Source organism: Urocitellus parryii, chromosome 5 (genome assembly GCF_045843805.1).
Source record: "Urocitellus parryii isolate mUroPar1 chromosome 5, mUroPar1.hap1, whole genome shotgun sequence".
NCBI classification, from domain to species: domain Eukaryota; kingdom Metazoa; phylum Chordata; class Mammalia; order Rodentia; family Sciuridae; genus Urocitellus; species Urocitellus parryii.
Window position 1 is genome coordinate 156,224,344 of NC_135535.1, and position 16,026 is coordinate 156,240,369.

At 35.3% G+C, this 16,026-nt stretch overlaps 1 protein-coding gene across 1 annotated transcript in view; it reads left to right on the forward strand.

Moving 5' to 3' along the window:
• The first annotated feature begins 1,496 nt into the window (after positions 1–1,496).
• The window catches only part of Mypn (myopalladin), a 98,833-nt gene continuing 84,303 nt past the window's right edge, over positions 1,497–16,026 (forward strand). The window contains exons 1-2 of the mRNA XM_026394643.2: positions 1,497–1,537; positions 4,887–5,177. The gene's annotated coding sequence lies outside the window, so the exon portion shown is untranslated. The remainder of the gene's footprint in view (positions 1,538–4,886; positions 5,178–16,026) is intronic.

Genomic DNA, 16,026 nt, shown 5'->3' on the forward strand with positions numbered 1-16,026 from the left:
TTCCATTGCACAGACTGGTGAGGGAATACATTAAATAAAGCACAATGTACATAAAGAGCTTAGCACAGTACCTAGCCCACAGCTTGGAATGTTAACTTATTTCTACCAAGATATTATATTAATATAATCATTATATTCATGTGTGGGAAGTAAAAAGTAAGAATCAACTGTATACCTTCAAGATTATAACACTACATATATAGTAATTCCAACTATGCAGGAGGATTACAAATTCGAAGCCATCTTTGGCAACTTAGCCATCACATAACAAAAAATTAAAAGAGCTGAGGATGTGGCTCAGTGGGAAAACCCCACCCCCACCCCTTCCCACTCCCAGGCTCAATTTCCAGTACCAAAAAAAAAAAAAAGAGAGAGAGAGACAGACAGACAGACAAACTATACATAAGGAGATGACTTTCTTGTCCTAAACTCTCTCCCTCTTCAGTGTACTTTCTTTCCTAATAAACTTTGGTATACTTTTATTAAAAAAAAAAAAAAGACTGTATACACAATACTAATTGTTTGGGGGTTTTTTAGTAACTTTGTGTTACAGGATGCTCTTTTGTTTTTTATTTACTTTTTTTTTTTTTTTTTGATGCTGGGATTGAACTCCATATCTTGTGCATGCTAAGCAAACATTCTACCCTGAGCTCCACCCCCAACCAATATGCTCTTTGCTCTTTTCTTTCTTTTTTTTTTTCTTTTTTCTTTGTGTGTGTGTGTGGGGGGGGGTGTACTGGGGATTTAACCCAGAGGCACTTAACCACTGAGCCACATCCCAGCACTTTTTATTTTTTATTTTGAGACAGAGTCTTACTAAGTTACTTAGAGCCTCACTAAATTGCTGAGGTTGATCTCAAAGGCATGTGCCACCGTACCTGGCCCCGGAATGCTCTTTTAAAAAGTTCTGGGAACTGATTTTATTCTTGGAAATAATACTTCTTAAAAAGTACAAATTTTGATATGTATACAATTAAAGGAAGCCTTATTGTGTTCTAAATCCACATCAATACTTCCATTACTCTAAAGGATGACCAAATATGAAGTATTATAAAGATTGCTGTTTTCCCATATTTATTTTACGAAATGCATTAACCATAACCTCAGTTTTGTACCAATAAAGACAATTACATGACCTATGTGGATATCTTGTGCATTCTTTACACTTTCTTTCTTTTTTTCTTGCACTTCATTCTTTATAATGTCTTGACTATCATCTTCAACTGGTCAAAGAGCTCAAGAAAGCCTGTTTCCTTAGTCATCTTCATTATCTTAGTTATTATCCACCCCCACTATCCCTCCAGGCAAAGAACATCATACAGACTGAGTTATTAAAGTTGATCTGAAAGAGCAATCTGTTCTAAACTACTGTCCCTGGATCTGCAACGGAACCCTGTAAATACTCTTCATTGCTCTGGCGCGGCAGTATCACATTTCCTTCATGCTACTTTTGTGGCTGACACAAGTTAGGCAGTGAGATTTGGACTTTAGATGATCCTGGTTGATTGATGTAGGAATGGTGCCTCTCCCGAGACAGGTAACTATAAATTTGCTTTTCGATATCAGTATCATACTTTTAAACAGGTGTTCTGTTAAGTTTTTTTTAATGTTTTTAGTTTTAAAATGAAATATGTTTTGAACTTAAAAAATTATTTTTAATGTTTTTAGTTTTCCCAGGCAAACATTTTCAAAACCGTTTAGATGAAAAAGAAATTTCTTAAGGATTTTATTGTATGTCTCAATGATATCACAGGGTTTGTATAAGGCTCTATAATCTACCACTTAACTATTATTTTGGATGGTCAAGTACTTGCTTCTGGTGTGAAAATTTTTCTCATTACAAAAGGTTAGAAAATATATACATATCTTTGGTCTTCGAAAATAGGACACAGAAATTTGGTTTTGTTTTTTTATCTGACACTGGAGGGCTATACCTCAACATAAATCTATGAGTGGTGAGCAAAACTTATTGAAGCTTTGGTATATGTGAGCAATTTCTCTTAAATAATTAAAGCCTATGGCAAAATGAAAAAATAGCAAATACAAATTTTGTACGAATCTACCAGCAAGAAAATTCTCTCATGCTTCTTCTCCAAGTGAAGACTTCCTCTGCCATAGATTTTCTAGATTCCTCAGCATTCCTGTGGATCATCCCAATGTGAGTAAATTGTTTCTGTAGCTGAGTGACTGAATTAAGAAAACAGCTGAGGGCAAGCACAGGATCATGTTTAAACCACAATAAACACATGTGTTGGATGGACCACTCAGCTTTATAGGGAAAGCTTAAGACATGTAATCTTGTGTTTGCTTGTCACTAATGGAGTTTGTTTTTAACTATGTTGGATATTAAAAAGTTTTAAAGATTATTCTTTGTACCAGTAAATTCTGGTAAACTCTGAACTAGCAGGCTTGTGATATCATGTTTATATAATTATTACTGTTCATAAGCAAGGTAGGACTAGGTTATGTAGAAACAGAAGCTAGTTTTAAAAAAACAAAAATCAGGAATATGAGTTTAATGAATTGTAAGCAAGGTGCTCACAGTTACTAAATAATACTGGAAATATTTGTATCTAGCATTTTTTAGAAAACAAAAAATTTTGTATGCTGACTATATTTGAAAATAGTACCAAAAAAAAAAAAAGAATGAAAGAGAAATCAGAATTTCCATGGCTTATTTCTTCTGTAATTCTTCTTTTACCTTCCCCTTGGTTTTGCTGGGGAATTGAACCCAGTGCCTCACACTTGCTAGGCAAGCACTCTACTACAGAGTTACATTCCCCAGCCCTTCTTTCTTTTAAGTAAAAAGAATTTGTTGGAGTATATACATAAACAGAAAATGCAGAAATAAAATTAAGTATTCATTTTGGGCGGGGGGGCACCAGGGATTGAACCCAGGGGTGCTTTAACACTGAGCAACATTCCCAACCTTTTTTATTTTTTATTTTGAGACAAGGTCTTGCTAAGTTGCTTAGGGCCTCACTAAGTTGCTGAGGCTGGCTTTGAACTTGCAATCCTTCTGCCTCAGTTGGGATTACGGCATGTGCCACCAGGCCCAACTAAAGTAAGTATTCTTGATGTTTGTTTCAGCACAGGATTAGGTAAATGAACCTGTTCCTTGAGGATCTGAATTTCTTTGGTAATAATAACCTACCCAGATAATTCAGCCCTTTCTGAATCATTTTTCTTTCCTTGAAAATAGTTTTTCCTTTTTTCACTTGAATTATTTAAAAAGTTTTTTTTTAATTCTTTTTTGTTGTTATTGTTGTTTTGTTTTGTTTTGTTTTGCCTGTGTGAACATAAAGCCCTATAATAAAAGGTGTAGTGAGCCAGACACAGTGGCTCACGCCTATAATCCCAGCTACTCAAGAGGCTGAGGAAGGAGGATTACAAAGTCAAGGCCAGCCTCAGAAACTTAGTGAGACCCTGTCTCAAAAACAACAACAACAAAAAGGCCTGGGATGTAGCTAAATATTGCACCTCTGGGTTGAGTCCCTAGTACTTAAAAAAAAAAAAAAGTAATAAAATCTCTGATGTGAGCACAATAACCAAAGAAATTTTATCTTTATTTAATGTACTGTAGATAGTCTCAAAATGACTGAAGAAGATCTCTTAGTAAACTCCATGATGTCAGGAAATACAGTGTATTTTGGGTTCTGCTTTATAACTAGTACATGGTTTATAGTAACAATTAAGTACAAATTTGTCGAATAAATGAATGGGAAGAAACCCTATAAGCAATTCAGTAATTAAATTATAAAATTAGATTTAAACTTATTTATTTCATGCTATTGGAATCTCAGAACAAATGTTTTAAATGATAATCAGTGGCTTTGGCCTGAATTTTCAAAACCCAGGCTTCTAATAAGATTAATAACATTACAGCATCACTTAATCTGTATTAACCAATAGGGCTTTTTATTCAAATTCATTTTCTAAAAATGTCTGAAATTAATATCAAAGAGCTATACTTTTATGAAAGTAAGTATTTTGTAGTTGTTGGTCTAGCTAAGGATTTTTTTCCCTTACTGATTGGTAGTGCTTGTGAAAGAAGATATATATCTATCATTACCTTTTTTTTTTCTTTCAGTGCTGGGGATGGAACCCAAAACTTCACACTTGCTAGTCAAGTACTCTCTACCATTGAGCTACAACCCCAGCCCTTTTTAAAAAAGTGTTTATCTTGAGACAGAGTCTTGCTAAATTGCCCAGACTAGCCTTGAACTTGCAGTCCTCCTGCCTCCACCTCCCAAGTAGCTCGGATACTAGGCAAGCACCATTGCGCCCAGCTAGTGTTGTACTTTTCTAAATAATATACAAGAAGTTATTCCCAAGTACTTTTGAATTGTAATATACTATGTTATTTAGTCATTTTGACTTTTAAGCAGTATCTGATTTGTTTTTCTGAAGAGATTTGTTCAAACTAATTTGTTCCAAAGTTGATTCTTAGGCTAACGGGTTTTTCCTCTTCTTTTCCCCTGTGAATTCTAATTAGCAACTTTGAGTATTAGTTATGTTCTATGCTTTTGCTTAGATTTTGGACCAACAGTTCAAAAAAGTTCTGCTTTAAAACCTTAGGCCTCTGCTTTTCATGATTGAATTTCCTCAAATATGTCAGTGATTACACGAGAATAAATCTTCCATTGATTAAAACTAAGGATCTTATAAATGAAGTATTTTGATCTGTTTTAAAATTAATGCCATTTTCATCAGTATATACAACTATATACAGCATTTAGTATGAATTTCAAACATCAATTGACACATATTTTGGACTCCCAGATGTAAGTAAAATTCTTTAGGTAGAAAATCCAATTGACCCCCACCCCCCATAGGTGCTGTCCTGCTATGGAATCCCTTTGCTCAGTTTTCTCCTGTCCAATCAGGTGGAATGTTTCACAGGCACATGGTTTATACAGCTCAAAATAACTTGGGACCTGTGAGCTGACAAATGCTCTGGCTCCGGTGGTGACAGGTTGTCCAGCTTCTTACAGCCATCTTCACTGAAACTAAGGTTAACTCCTCACTCTCTATGGACGGCTACTTTCTACTTCCAAGGGCGTGAAGAATTTTCCTATTCTCCTGTGCCTTCATCTGAAAGTTCTCCTTGGAAAATAATCATCGCGGTGGAGTGCCTGGGTTGGACATCCCCATCTGGGTCAACTAAAAAAAGAAAGGTAATGTCCACATTGAAGCTCACAAGTGTGTTTTGATAACAGGGCACTGACAATGGGAAAAGGAATATTTCAGAGAACTAATCACTACTACTTAGAGTGAAACTTAGGCTAACTTTCTAATTATGTATGATGGGACACATACTTAAGTAAAAAGTAAAACTTTCTACATGTAAATCTTTTGGAGGAGATTGATGAGACTCATAGAGATCATAGCCTATTTCAGTACTAAAGAAAAATATATATTTTTTAGAGGAAGTTGTGATATGTTGTGACTATCACAGACATTTTCCACACTTCATTTATTGAAATAATGTTCTTTATGCAGGGAATATGTGTGAGATGCCATTTCCTTTTTAAAGGAAATCAAATCTAAAATAATGTGACTCCATAGTTGAAGACTTTCATTTAAATTTTTTTTATCATGTAAAAGGATATGCTTTGCTATATTTAGTTTTGGGAGATCTGCTCCCTGGATTAATGTACACAACAGCTGCAGAAAGTCTTGCTCAAGGGACATTGCTCTTTCTTTCTCCTTTTCTCTCTCTCTCTCTCTCTCTCTCTCTCTCTCTCTCTCTCTCTCTCTCTCCCCAGCTGCATCAGAAAGACACTTGACAGTCAGTGGCAAATGTTTGGCCTGGAACATTGCACTATTAGCAGTAATTAGATGCACATTTTGAATATATTTTTAAAACTGTATAAACAATAAAAGAGAAAAGATGAATTACTCTGTATTTCCAGTCCCCAAAAATGAAGAGTATGGTAATGGTGTTAAGAAATTTTTATCAACAGATTTTTACATACTTATTGAAGTTGTTTTTAGCATCATTCAGTTTTGAAGAAATAAAACAGATATCTAGTTTTCAAAACATTTTGATGACTCAATAACTTTCACTTTAGTAATAATGAAATGAATTCTACAAGGTCTAAACTAGAATTTTTTTCCCTAACTTTATAGTTTTTCCTTAATAATAACTCTGACGTTCACATCAAATCCATAGTCCTTTCCTAGGAAATCAAGACTGTCTATACTTCATATTGACTTTTCATGATTGAATTTCCTCAAATATGTCAGTGATTACACGAGAATAAATCTTCCATTGATTAAAATTAAGGATCTTATAGCTATAATAAACATTTTAAAAACAAACAGTAAGGTATACTATCAGACGCATTGTTTGAAAACAAGCAAAATATTTGAATTCAAGGCCATTTGAGGATATCTGAAATATATACACACTATATTTCCATGCATATTGAGAGACCGACTTTCAGGCATTACAGAATCTTTTAATAATGGACTATGAAACAAACAGTTGGACACTATCCAAGTTCTGGAAGGTTGTCTCTATCCCCACTTATAGCATATGGCTAACACTATTGGAACTGACAAAAATGTAAAAACCCCCCAGCCTTCCATACATCTATCAATTATAATATTGAATATTATATATTTCTGTTACAATGAGCTTCCAAAGCCCATATTTAGTGGAACACACTCAGAACTGCAATTCATGGATGGTAGGAACTTGAATTTTTATCTAAGATGGTTTTAGAAGTCACAGATAGTTTTTGCATATTTACTTTTGAAGAAATTGGACAGTAGGTAAATAAGATTCTGTTTTAACAAACTAATACTTGTATGTGAATAGGTGACAGTTCAGTTTTTCAGCAATTAATTCCTATATGTGACAGGAATACTAGTCTCAGCTCACTAACCTGAAAATAGAAGGCGATTAATACTGACCTCAGAATAATTCATTTCCTTCATTCACATTGAGATTTGACAAAGACATTGCTGGCCTTGTGGTGTTACTGCCAATAACAAGACAGAAAAATGAAAGGGGTTTTCTTAACAGCCTTTTCCCTTTCCTGGGAGATGGAAGATAATCAAGCACCAGAGAGATATTTTCATAAATTTTGAAAACAGTTAACAAAGTGCTTTTAAAACGACTGGAGCATTGCACATGTGTTTAAAGGAACAACCTAGGTATAGACAGAATAGTCTGTTCATAAATGTAAGAACAAAGTTTGAACAGATATATTTTTGGTGGAAAAAAAGTCGGTATTATTATTTACCTGCAGTCAAAGGGTTCTCAGATCTCATATATAACTAGAGTCACCTTGACAGCCCTGTACAAGCTGCCTGGTACATAGCCCTCCCTCTGGAGTCACAATGCACACTCAGGGAGGGGCCCAGCAGAGCCTTCCCACCAAACACTTGAACTAGAACTAGGTCTTGAGATCTCAAGTTTATTTGGGGCACCTATTCCTCTCTCAATCTAGCAAACCTATTATGTCAACTTAATTAGAGAAGTTAACCTTTCTTCCAAACCTTAACTACCTAAAATTAAAAATTAATATCAATATATTGTTTACATATACAAATATGTAACAACAAATCCCATTGATATATACAACTATAATGTACAAATAAAAAATGTGGAGGAAAAATTCATACAAATAGTTGAAGGCTAAAACAATGAAAATGTTAATTTTTTTTCTTAGGTTTTTAAAATTTAAAATACAAAATAAGAAATATTGGAGTTAATGAGGATTGACAAAGATTTCTCCTTTGGGATTTCCTATATAGCAGCTCAGTCCTCTATGAATGGTGAACTCATGAGAGAAGGAGAGAGAGAGAAGCCTCCTATGCCAATCACTTGTACAACTACCATCAAACCTCCCCCTTTTGTGGGTGAGGGGAACTCAGGCCTTGCATAGGCTAAGCAAGCATTCAACCAATGAGCTAACCCCCAGCCCCAAACCCCTTTTTAATCCTAGATTCCTGAAGTCTTTTTGTTTGCCTTCCATTAGGCTTTCTGTGAGCCCTAAGATTTATACTTTTATACCATTTATTTTGTCTTTCAAATTCAATTAATCTTCAGTAACCTTAATAGATTTAGCCTCTTCTAAATACTCTAACATGAATACTGTTTCTTAATAGCCAAACTCTTTTTATCCCTCTTAAATGAAATCTTTATTTTCTTTCCTACCCTCTGATTGAAACAATGAGAGAATGGCCCATGCACTTCTTGTTCCTTTAGCCTTTGCCCTTTAGTGGAAAGTCTCTAGTTAACAAATCCCTACTTCTATTCCTATGTGTTATCTAGGCTCTGCCTCTTTATTTCAACATGCTTTTCTAAGAAATACATTTGTCTGTATCTGTCTTTGCTGTTTTTCTTCCTTCCAACTGAAAAGTCTTTGAGAGAATGAGTCTTGTATTATTTCTATATTATTATTGGCATAGCATAACCGCATACCTCAAGCACTGACTCCTAACACTGTATATACTAATTTATTAAATTACCAATGCCTTTCACACCCAAAATAGACTGGAAATAAAACTGACTTGGAGGTGATCATTGAAATAGTGAGGGGATGGACATTATAATAGGGTAACCCATCGGCAGTCAAATTTTTAAAAGGTGACGACGTGGACACATCTCTACAGAACCAGTTCCTATGTACTGGGATTTGGTTCTTGGCTAAGCAAGAGTTTCTCCAAAAGAAATTTAGATACTTCTCTTGTGTGACATTATGAGATACAGAAAGCAAAATAGGTCAATACCAGCATTAAGGAGAAGAAGCAAAGTTTACTAATTTTTTATTATTATTTTCCTAAAGAAAGTTCTAAGCATAATAATTACTTATCAGCAAAAAAGGATTATCTTCCCCAACCCCACCCCACCCCCAAGGTACTAGAAATTGAATTCAAGGTGCTCTACCACTAAGCTACATTTCCAGTTCCTTTTATCTTTTTATTTTTATTTCTCACTAAGTTGCTGAGGTTGGCCTTGAACATGTTCAATACTTCTGCCTTAGCCTCCTAAGTCACTGGGATTACCAGTGTGTGCCACTGTGCCCTGACAGAAAAGGATCTTCTTAAATTTGAATAGTGCTATACATTTCAAAAGTACTTTCGCAAATAAACCTAGGGAATCAGCAGGTTAGTTGTTCATCCCCATTTGAAGGTGAATAACTTAAACATGCTTATCTTTTCCTATTCTGGGCTTTCTTTATAAATAATTATTAAATGTTAGGCTATTTTTGTGTTGACCTAGAGACTGGGTTTGAGTTTTATGGGGGTTTTTGTTTGTTTGTTAATGGATGTGTTCCACACTATAATGAATGCAGAGCAATGTTTACAACATGTATAAAATGTTTCATTTTTAAAAAACTTTATTAAGATTTAATTAACAAATAAAAAGTGTATGTATCTATGATAGACAGCATAATGTTTTGATATATGTATATGTATGTATATATAATACATATTATATATACATATTGTGGGATGATGAATCAAGCTAGTTAACATATCCATCATCTCACATATTATTTTTGTGTGTGTGATGAGAACTTTTAAGATCTATTCTTCAAGCAATTTTCAAGTACACATTGCATTGTTATTAGCTATAGTCACCACGCTATACAATAAATCTCCAGAACTATTTATTTCTAATTGAAACTCTGTACACTTTGATCAGTATCTCCTCACCCTCATTAAATCTAATGATATTTCATGTGCTTAGCCTGCTTGAGGTCCTGCATTCAATCCCCAGCACCAAAAATAAATGAAATAATACTACTAATAAAAATAAGACAATGAATGAATAATTAATGATATTTCATAGTCAGAAAACATCAATAATTTTATTTGGATTCAAATTACTTCATATAAGGTTTTTGTCGATTTTCTTGTCAATGCCCCAATTTAAATAGTCATATTAAATAAGTGATTAATTTATACCACATGATATTTCCAACAACAGAGTCGAAGAACAACTCTTAAGAAAATCCTAAAGAAGGGTAGCATTAGATAGATATAGTGGCCCTCACCTATAATCCCAGCTACTTGGGAGGCTGAGGCAGGAAGATTGCAAGTTAAAGGCCAATTTGGGAAACTTATCAAGAAATTGTCTCAAAATAAAAATTTTAAAAATAAAAGTGCTGGGGATATGGCTCAGTGGTAGAGTGTTTACCTAGCAGACTGAGGGGCCTGGGTTCAATCCCCAGTACCATGGGGGAAAAAAATTTTAAAAAGAAAATAATAATAAGCCAGGAGCAGTGGTGCACACCTATAATCCCAGTTGCTCCAGAGGCAGAGGCAGGAGGATTGCAAGTTCAAAGCCAGCCTCAGCAATTTAGTGAGGCCCTAAGCAACTCAGTGAGACCCTGTCTCTAAATAAAATATAAAAGAGGGCTGGAGGTGTGGCTCAGTAGTTGAGTGCCCCTGAGTTCAATCCCCAGCATCCCTCTCCATATAATAATAATATAATGCTGAATTAGTATGACTTGAAAATTATACTCCAAGGTATTAGCATCAAGTTTTGTTTTATAAAACAAAACAAGTTTTTAGGATAGATCCTTTCTTCAGGAAAAGTCCTAGGAAAAAAATAGACTCAGCAAAGTAAGTTTTCTATGTGACTTAATTGGTTTACATGATTTACTAAAGTCTGTCTTGATGACTGATGCCACATTAATTGTTTCGTTTTCAACTTGGTACCATTCCACCAATACCATGATCTGCTGACAGGGGCAATGACTCATTCTTATTTTGAAAGTAGCATAAAATTGCCAGGTATGGTGGTGCATGCCTATAATAACAGCCACTCTGGAGGCTGAGGCAAGAGAATTTTGAGTTCAAAGTCAGCCTCAGTAACTTAGCAAGGCTCTAAGCAATTTAGTGAGACCCTGTCTCTAAGTAAAATATAAAAAGGGCTGAGGATGTAGCTCAGTGGTTTAGTGCCCCTGAATTTAATACCCAGTACCAAAAAAAAAAAAAGTGGCATAAAATCAACATTTCAATTTGTAAAGGGTAGGAATGCATTCAAATAAAAAATAATACAAGCCAAATGTCACCCTGAACACCCCAGATGAAATGTCTCAGAGAACTAACTTAAGGTTTCCCTTCCTGAAACCCACTCCTGCCTCATCCCACCAATGATTCTGCTAGTTGTTCAGGCCATAATTAAAAGAGACTTTAATATAGTCTCTTTTGATTTTGCTCTTTTCTCATATCCCACTTTCAATCTGTCAGCAAATCATTCAGCTCTACTTTCAAAAGATATCTCAAACTCTGCCCATGTCTCACCACCTCCCACTTTAAGTACTTCTTGGTCCAAGCCACTGTTATCCTTGCAGAGTACAATTGTTTTCCAACTGATCTGCTCACTTCTACTCTTGCCTTGTTCAACTTGATTCTTTGCATAGCGACCACAATGGAGCTTTTTAAAAACCATGTCATCTGTTTCCTTTCCATGGTCTGCAATGCCTATTGTGGATCTGCTTTTATACATTTCAGGCTTTATTTCCTTCCATTCTTGTTTTTCACTCACTTGGCACATTGGTCTTGACTCAAACACACCAAACACTCTTCTCTTTAGGCCTTGACATTTCTTCATCAATCAGGAACATTTTTTGTCCCCCACCCTACTTGGTCTCATGACTAACTTTTCCACATTAGAATCTTTGCTCCACCTTCCTAGCTAAGACAACATAACTTTCTTCCTCCCTCACCACTTCCCTTGCTCTACTTCATTTTCTTTTTTCTTTTAGGTATGAAGGATTTAACCCAGGAACACTTTACCATTGGGTCACATCCCCATTCCTTTTTATTTTCTATTTTGAGACAGGATCTCACTAAGTTGCTTAGGGCCTTGCTAAATTATGCTGGCCTTAAACTTCTGATCTTCCTGTCTAAGCCACCAGGTATCTTAACATTGATACCTTCCCACTAGAATGTCAACTCCATAGAAATGCAGTTTTACTTTTAACTTTGCTCGCTACAGAATCCATAATTCCTAGAATGGTGCCTACCACACAGTAGGTGCTTAATAAATATTTACTAGATGAGGGATGGGGTGTAAATCAGTGCTAGAGCACTTACCTAACATTGCAAGATCCTGTGTTGTATTATTCCCAGCTCTGGGGGGAAAAATGATTGGATAAATAAATGAAAGCTAGGTAATCCATAGTAGCACTTGAACTTTTTTAAAGCAAAAATTTTATAACAAGTGTTTTTAAAATTAATAGTTAAAGGAGACAGTTTTTAAATTAATACTCGAAAGAGATGCATCCTATTTTCTATTTTTAGTTAATACTCATCAATTTTACAATTTACATATGCATTTTCACCTCAGAACCATCTTAAATAGAATTGTTATCCTACTTGATGAAGATAATTGAGATTCAGATGCATTAACCAACTTTCTCAGAATAACAAAATTATTTAGTGTTGGAGCTAGGATTTAAACCCAGATGTTCTGATTATAATTAGGTGGTCTTTGATACTCCTGGAATGAAAACAAAACATAATTCCAGCTTTTTTTCCCCTACTATAAATAAAGATACATTTGACAGTCACCTTAAAGTTATGACTCCTTTACCAGTTTATAGTTTTTTCCTTTTTGTTTATAAGTTTCTTTTGCCCTACTTTATCTATCTTTACCCTGCAATTAAAAAGTAAGCAACAACAGAGTTAACAGGAAGTTCTCATGAATAAAACAATCCAATAGACATTTGTTGACTACTTTCTAGATGCTGTGTGTGTAGAGATGAGTGTGCAATAACAAAGTGAGGAAGAGAGAAAAATAAACAGGCAAATTAAGCATAATGGGTTAAGTGCGTGTTTTGAGATAAGGACAGTGAGTTTGGGGAGCACAGTGGAGAGGACCCAACCCAGGGAAGAAAAGAAATCCTAAGACACTGAAGTCTCAGCTAGGAAGTTCAGATCATATGAATTTGGTCCCTTCAAAGAGTAAAGGGAGAGGGGGACAGGGAGCAGCCCAAATAAAGAGACCAGACCACGTACAAAGATCTAAAGTCAGCACAGTCCATTCATGAGCCTGTATTTCAATAGAATATAGATATGCTGAATTAACTACAAGTCTAGAGTTCAGTTTCTTTTCACAATTTTTCCTTGGATCAAGTCATTTCACTGGTTGTATTTCTTATCTACAAAATGGAGACCATCTGTGGGCATACTTGTTATATAATGATAAGAGTAATAGCAACCACCATTTACCAAATATTTACTAAATACGAAGCATATTTAATTATCACTTCAATCCATGAGGTGGCTACTGTTATTATTCCTGTTTTGTAAATGAGGAAACTGAGGCTTACAAGGGTGAGACTTTCTCAAGTTTATACAACTAGGACTGTCAGAATTAGGATTTGAACTAGTCTATCTAGTACCGAAGTGTTAGGTCATAAAACATTAAAATATTGCATGCAGAAAGCAGTGTTTAACTGAGCTAGAATCCAAACTGGACCTATTGGTGTCAGCATAGCAATCTATCCTTTTCCCCATGTGATCAGAGGCATAAGGTCTTGCCATGCTGGGTCTAGTGGAGTCCTATATATTTTATATAAATTTATGGTAATGGCTGTTTGGGAATAAAATGTCTATCCAAAGCAGTTGACCAGTGATTATTAGCTTTGTATTGCATGTTGAGTACATTAACTGTAAATAAAACAATATTTAAAGCAAAAAAAAAAGAAAGCAGTGTTTACTTATATGAATATTCTTTTTTTATTTCCACCATAAATATAAACTTTTTGAAAGTTCTTCAACATTAACATCACCTTCACTTAAGTAGAGTTTTTTTTTTTTTTTTGTACCAGAGAGAGATTGAATCCAGGGGTCCCTAACCACTAAGCCACATCTCCAGCCCTCTTTTTGTATTTTATTTAGAGTTGTTTTATTTAGTAGTTGTTCAGGGCCTTGCTAAGTTGCCGAGTCCAAGTTTGAACTTGCAACCCTCCTGTCTCAGCCTCCCGAGAGTAACTGGGAATACCTGGCAGTAGAGGTATTTTTATTGTGGTTTTGTTTTTTGCAGTACTAGGGATCAAACCCAGGATCTCCTGCATTCTAGGCAAGCACATTACTATTGAGCAATATCCCTTACCCTAAGTTTTTGTTGTTGTTGGCTTTTTAAAAAAAAATTTTTATGAGACTGTGAATTGAATCCAGGAACACTTAACCACTGAGTCACATCCCCAGCCCACTTTTGTATTTTATTTAGAGACAGAATCTCATTGAGTTGCTTAGGGCCTCACTAAGTTGCTGAGGATGGCTTTGAACTCATGATCCCTCTGCCTCAGCCCCACCTCCCAACCCCCCAGCCGCTGGGATTATGGGCCTGTGCCACCGAGCTGTGCCACTGAACTGTACCACTTAGGTGTGCCACTGAACCGTGCCACTGAGCCCAGCCAAGAATTAAAAAAAAAAAAAAAAAAACATCAGTTAAGTACCCATTTTCATGACATGCCCTGTTTGAAGCACTTTGTCCTTGTGATGTTATTAATTCTCCCTCCCCTGAGAAGTAGATATTATCCATTTTTTTACAGATGAGAAAACCAAAGCTCAGAGAAGGTAAATTTCTCAAAGTCACAAAACTGCTAAAAGATGAAGACAGAATTTGGAACTGAATGTATCTAGATCCAAGGCCAGTGCTCATTCCATGTTGCTTCAAGATCTAAGTATCATAAAATAAAGAGTCAAAAACAAAGTCACATTACAACACAAAATAGAGTAGTGTCCAGCTAACAGAGAAAAAAAATCATCCTGGTTTATAAGGCACTTAATTTTCACCCTTGAATCTAAACATACTAGAAACTCAAACCTAGGCTAAAGAAATAGATGATTTACAAATAAAAAACTACAGCAGTTGATTTATGAATTACTGATTGTAATCAATAAGTATATTAATTATACTTTCAAATAGCATTTTGAACCTTATTTCATATATCTATTCTTCCACAGAGCTGGCACACAAATGAGAAAATTTTTCAGTGGGGACATCAATTACATTTTTTTTTTTTTAAAATATTTATTTATTTATTTCTTAGTTCTCGGCGGACACAACATCTTTGTTGGTATGTGGTGCTGAGGATCGAACCCGGGCCGCACACATGCCAGGCGAGCGCGCTACCGCTTGAGCCACATCCCCAGCCCATCAATTACATTTTTATATACTATTTTGTATTATTATTCACTGTTGTTCAAAATTTTAAATAGTCATATAGCTCTAGTTCATAAATGTATCATAATTCAACTTTTTTTCATTATTAGACATAATTCTAACCTTTTAATATTATAACTCATACTATGACAAATATCCTTGTAGATGAATCTTTGCCCTCCTATCACATGTTTGTATTTTAGATTAACTTCTTTTAAAGGCACAGTGTGGGCTAGGGGATATAGTTCAATTGGTACAGTGCTTGTCTCGCATACATAACAACACCCTGAGTACCCAGTACCGCCAAAAAATAAAAAATAAATAAAAGCACAATAGACTTCACCCAAATAAATGGCTCCAGTAGGGACAATCTCAGGCTCTGGCAAGCATGTGGAAAAAAATATTTTGCTGTAAGTGATCCTTTTAGCCATCTCTAATTGCCCTCTCAAGGTGACTGCCTACTTTGCCAACTGGGAGGTTAGTTTGGGATAGCACTGTGGAAGTTTGGAAAGTAGGCCAGTCCTTAGGAAGCCTTGAGGGTGACCTAAGGTGTATGGAGGGGCTATATTGTACAAAGAAAAGGAGATGAATGAATTTAGATAGGTTTCAACATAGAATCTTAAAGCCAGGAGAAATTTAGAAGATTACTTTCTTCTCCATCCTCCCAGCACAAGGCCCAAAGCATAGTACAAAGAATGACAGAGTATCTTTCTCTTGTTACTGTCTCCGATTGATTGGTGGTGGCCAAAAGCATGGTGTGTAAGGCAAGTGAAGGTCAATGGGAAGAATACTTATAACAGTGAGCTTCATCTATTTGTCATAAGAGAATTAATTTAGTTTGTAAGTTTGCCATTCCTCTAGTAAATGTTTAAATGAATAAA